This window comes from Olea europaea, chromosome 9 (assembly GCF_002742605.1).
Source record: "Olea europaea var. sylvestris chromosome 9, O_europaea_v1, whole genome shotgun sequence".
NCBI classification, from domain to species: Eukaryota; Viridiplantae; Streptophyta; class Magnoliopsida; order Lamiales; family Oleaceae; genus Olea; species Olea europaea.
In genome coordinates, this window is record NC_036245.1 from 8,285,417 (window position 1) to 8,291,416 (window position 6,000).

A 6,000-nucleotide genomic window follows, 5' to 3' on the forward strand; every position below is an offset into this window, starting at 1 on the left:
AATTTTCTTTGCTTCCTTCTAAATAGTTATTTTTCGTCTTAATATTGCATTGGTATTAGATTAGATAGCTCAAGAGACAAAAATTTTGATTAGGTGAGAGAAATTTGTTTATTAATATTTTACAATCAGTATATATTACGTAGACAGGACATAATTGTATAAGAAGGAAAGATTAAAACTTATGAGTTATAATAATCAGTTTCGTATCATGTCATATCATATTATCCAATTCTTTTCCATAACATTTATACTTGAAAACTCGTCATAATATTACAATTTATCAATTTCTCCTAATTTTATATACTTTGTGCTAATATACGTGAATTTTTTTCATTTTGTGGAGTACTTTAAATTATTGAGATTAATAAAATACGTGTCAAGAATATTTGTACATGAAAATGAAGTAGACGGATAATATCAAACTTCATATCCTTTTTAGTTATGACTACAATTTGAAATGGACAAATTGAAAAGGAATAATTGGCAAATCAAACCTAAATATATTTATCATGTTAGAATAACATTTTTCCCCCTTACTAAGAGTGGAAGAAGTTAATTTTAGTACAAAAGTAAAAAAACTAATGTCAAATAAATAACTTATTCGTTTCAACTTTAAGCCTAGTTTGATTCAAATAAAAATTAGATTTTTAGTAAAATTTAATTAAAATTGGTGGAATGCACAATTAAAAATTTGTGAATCCCAAGAAATACATTACTAAAATTAATTGTTGATTTTGATTTAAATTTTAAATATTTTTTAACTGAACCAAACAGGGACTAAATAACTTTATAGTTTCGAGTTGGTTATTTTATTATTTCCACAATTGCTTAGCCAAGATGAACACTATAAAGATAACAATGATAGATAATTAGAAATTGACTTGATGATATATTGTGTTAGAGATGTTGATTTGAAATCTTAGGAAATCAACATGAACACTAGTTTAATTTGTATATTTTAACTTATTCATATTGTTTTTCCATAGACTTACTTTTTTGACATTTTCCTCTCACACAAATCCATTTTAAGATATGCTTTGTGGAAAAAAGAAAAAATCTTATGACATTTAGACACGCATATTATATGATATTTGTCTTTTACAAAATATCGGTTTGACTTTATGATAACAAATGAAAGAGAAATGATCTTTAAGTATGGTGCATATCATAAACTAAGCATAACTGCGTAGGTAAACCAATTAATTGCGAATAATTTAATTCGTGTACCCATCATAAACTAACTTATCAATTAATTGGTGTATCATGCCAGCGATATTTAGCATAAGTTAAATTGGATACTTAGAAGATCATTTCAATCAAATGGAAAATTAAAAAATATTGGAAACACTATAAGTCTGACTTTTAATAATATTATATTATAAATACTAAAAAGGTTAGTATGAAATAACGTAATTGACTTTAAACTGTCTATAATTTTACGTGGTATTTTTAATTTTGCATTGTCTAGAGGAATATACTTTATTCGTGATGTTATATAAATAGTAGACTATGATAGCCGATCAATTGAAGACCATCTATGCTAGCTCGACTATCCCTATGATAGCTTGACTATTGCTATGCTAGCTCGACTATCTATGCTAAGTCGATTGTTGTTATACTAGTCTGATTATCGCAATGCTAGCTCGACCGCTGTTGTGCTAGACCGACCATCGCTATACTAGTTCAACTATTGATGCTAGCTTGATTGTCACTATGCTAGTCTGACTACCACTATGCTAGCTCAACTATCTATGTTAGCCTAATTGTCATTATGCTAGACTGACTACTTTTATGGTGGATCAATCGGCATGACTATCAACTAATTAACGATTATGACATCTCATTAACCGATTAGTGTTTAGAGGCTGACCACTTAGTATGGAGGTAAGATCTGCCGATGAGTAGACGTGTTACACTAGACATGCGGATGATAACTTCTTAGCGATCCCATGGCACCAAGCATCTATAAATATTCCAAATGTGTGTTAGCTAGCTATGGGGATCTTCTTTTTACAAAACAATTTTCTGGCATTCTCTCTTTTTCTCCTTATGTCATTTTTCATAAAACTCCAATCACTAATTCTCACGCGGGAGATAATCCTAGTCTCTTCTTGCAAGTGTCCGTTGTTCATCGAAGTAACAATCTTGCTTCACCAAGAATCGACCACTTGATAGATGTCACGTCTGGTCATAAGAGACTCAATTTTCTATATGCCTTCTATAGGTATCATCAAATTTCTATGGCAGAATCGAACTAGGAAAAGACTTCCTTCATCACTGACTTTAGAACTTATTGCTACATAGCCATGCTGTTCGGTTTGAAAAATGTCGAGACAACTTATAAAAGAATGGTAAATAAGGTGTTTTAGGGTCTAATCGATGATGTGATAAAGGCTGATGATGTCACCCGACAATGTAAGCTAAAATTCAATCCCAAGAAGTATGTTTTCGGTACGATTGGTGGAAAGTTTCTGCATTTCATTATAACATAGAGGGGCATTGAGGCAAACCTAGACAAAATTCGAGCTATCTTAAAGATGAAAAACTTAACTACTAAGAAGGAAGTTCAAAGGCTAACGGGACGGGTAGCAGTATTCAATCGCTTTATGAGCTGGGCGACAAGGAATTGGGAACTCCAACAATTTCCAATAGACTATGGAATATGAAGAGTCCCTTAAGTCATTGAAGCAGTCAATTAAACAACCAACAATCTTGACTAGGCCGTTCCCAATGGATGTGTTGAGTTTATATATAGCAGTTTCCAGGCATGCAATCAGTCCGGTATTAGTAAAAGAATCTTCAAAAATGCAAAAGCTAGTCTACTATATCAGTCAAATATTGAGAAGAGCAGAAACTCCGTAAAGCCTTGCAGAGTAATTGTGGTTGTATCAATTGTAGCAGTCAGAAAGTTAAGTTCATGCGATACATATCATGATCGACCAACTTCTTAAGAAGATTTTACATCGATGCGAAACTTTCTGCAAGATAAGAAGCAGATTGAAAAATTTTTGTGTACGAATCTTCGAGGGTGAAGGGTTCAAAGCATGCATCATTATGATAGGTCCAGAATCTGAGAAGTTGGAGCATTCTTTGCATTTTGAATTTTTAGTGACAAACAATGAAGCTAAATATGAGACAATGGTCACCAGCCTAATCTTAGCAAGCAGATTGGGGATGACCTCAGTCAAAATTTATAGTGACTCTTAGTTGATAGTTAGGTATGCAACATAGGAGTTTGAAATAGTTAGGTATGCAACATAGGAGTTTGAAACAAAAAACAATAAAATGGTTCCGCGAAACTTGAGTATTTATTTGTGATCGACATTGTACATATAGAGCACGAAAAAAGTTGGATGAATCCATTAATCAACTATCTCGTATAGGACAAAGTATCAGAAGATATTTTTGAAGCAAAAAAGCTTAGAATTTGAGCAGCCTTGTCTACTATTGTTGATGCCAACTTTACAAGCGAAATTTTGTTGTACCATATTTGAAATGCCTACATCCAGTAGAGGCACAAGAAGTGTTACTCGAGATATATTTGGGAATATGTGAAAATCATCAAGGAGTGACAACCCTCGATTTCAAGGCTCTGTGACAGGTACATTATTGGCCTACTATGAAGAAACGTGCTAGGGAGTTAGTGAAAAAATGTGATGTCTATCAACATCATAGAAATTTGATTCACATGCATACCGAACAACAATTTGGAGTCTGTCCATTCTTCTAGTGCAAAATGGATATTTTGGGGCCTTTGCTTGTAGCTACAGGGTAGAGAAATTTTTTGCTGGTCGCCATTGAATACTTTACCAAATGGGTAGAGGCTGAATCACTAGTCACAATCATGATGGTTAAAGTGTAGAGTTTTTTATGGAAGAATGTTACCTCCATCGCTCAACCTTAGTCAAATGGCAAGCAAAAGTAACAAAATGGACAATACTATGGAATTTGAAAATAAGATTGGAGAAAGAATGGGGGCATGACTCCTCAGGAATCGAAAAACCTTTCAAATTGTCTTTCAAAATGGAGCTCGTTGTTCTTGTAAAAATCTTGAATGAAATAGATAGGATGAAGGTCAAACCACTCAACGTCGTGGCTAAAAATCTAGAACTCGACCTCCTTGAGGAGATAAGAGAGAGAATAGCTGTGAAAACGACAACTTATAAACAAAAGGGGCTGAACATTTTAATTTGAAGGGTTAGGCCAAAAGTTTTTCATCCCAAAGATCTTGTAATAAGAAAGGTAAAGGCAACAGCAGCAGGGCACCCTCTGTCTAAGCTTGGGCCAAATTAGGAAGAACCACGCGAAAGTAATTTGCAACCTTGGAAATGGAGCTTATAGTCTCAAAGATTTGAAAGAAAACTCGCTAGGCAGGTCATGGAATGCTAAACATCTAAGAGGTTGTGTGATGTCTCTTTATTTCCCATCTAAATATAGTTCCTAGGATATCTATCAATCTCCCTAATGTAATGCTTGCTATGGGCATATATCCTAACGTAATTACTGGTACTATTCAATGAAAGTTCTAGATGATGAAGACGTTAAGGAAGAGCCAGCCTAGTTGGGATGTACTGGTGCACCTAATGAGTCCCCATTCTAGGCAAGTTTTATGTTAACGTATGAACTTGATCTACAATCGATTAAATCACATGCTTCAAGCTTCTCCCAAACTTCAAAGTCGTCAAGGATCTAGCATGAACAACAAAAAAAAAAAAAAATAGTTATAAGCTCAAAATTGCCTCACAATACCAAGGGTGAGCCTTCAAGACCAAAAAATTGGTTAAGACTCAAAATCATTAGAATCGCACCCAACACTTCAAAGTTGTAAAGGGCTGGGCAGTGAGCAATAAAATCAAAAACTAGTTATAAGCTCAAAATTGCCTCACTGTCCTAAGGATGAGCCTTCAAAAAAAAATAATAATAAAAAATAAAATTGGTTAAGGGTTCAAAATCACTTGAATTGCATCAAGTACTTCAAAGTCGTCAAAGGGCTAGGGGATGAACAACAAAATAAAAAATGGATTATAAGTTCAAAAATAGTATCACGGTCTTAATAGTTAGCTTTCAAAAAAATAAAAAATAAAAGGTTAGGGCTCGAAATCACTAGGATTGCTCCCAGTACTTCAAAATCGCCCTATGGTCGTAGTGGTGAGCAACAAAACCAAAAACTTGGTAATGCTCAAAACCACTAGAATCATTCTTAACACATCAAAATTGTTCGAGAGACCAGGCAGTGCATAATAAAATCAAAAATTGGTTAAGTTTCAAGAATCTTCAAATTGAAATAGGGAACTGAAATTTACTAATTGAAGTCACGTCACTGTATAGTGGTCGACGGTTGACCGCATAACGATTGATGAATGACTGCTATGCGATATAATGATTAGCAGTCAAATACTATGTCATCAACCATGTGCACGTCATTCGACATTGAAAGGCGGGCAAACAAAAGAAAGGTACAAAGAGTAAACTTCCTAAAATCGATATCTTTGTCAATAATTATTGTATGCGAATGCGATGGGTCGTCTAGCCAAATAAAAAAAATGGAAGAAAATCGAATGCATGTCAAACAATAATAATTTTCTAAGAAAAATGTCAACCATAATAGATGCAAAATATGATATCATGTCTAGATCCTAGATAAAGAAAAATTGCTAAGCAATCGAATAACAAAAAGAAATAACAATGAAAAATGCCAGTAAATAATGGAAAACTAGATCACTTGAGGTGTGAGGTCACTTCATCCTCTCTTCATGGTGCACTTGTGTATCCAATGTTTCGCTACCTTTTCCTTTTCTCTAGTCGAAAAGATTAATGGGCAAATGCTAAGAACCCACCCATTCCTTTGTAAGAGCGATAGATGCAGCCATCATTTTTGTCATGTATGCATTCATGTCCCTAAAGTACAATGAAGAAGCCTTGTATCGCTCTACTGTATCAATTTGAGCACGAGCTTGAGAAGAGTACAAGTTATCAATCTCTTTTTCTTGATCGCTGACT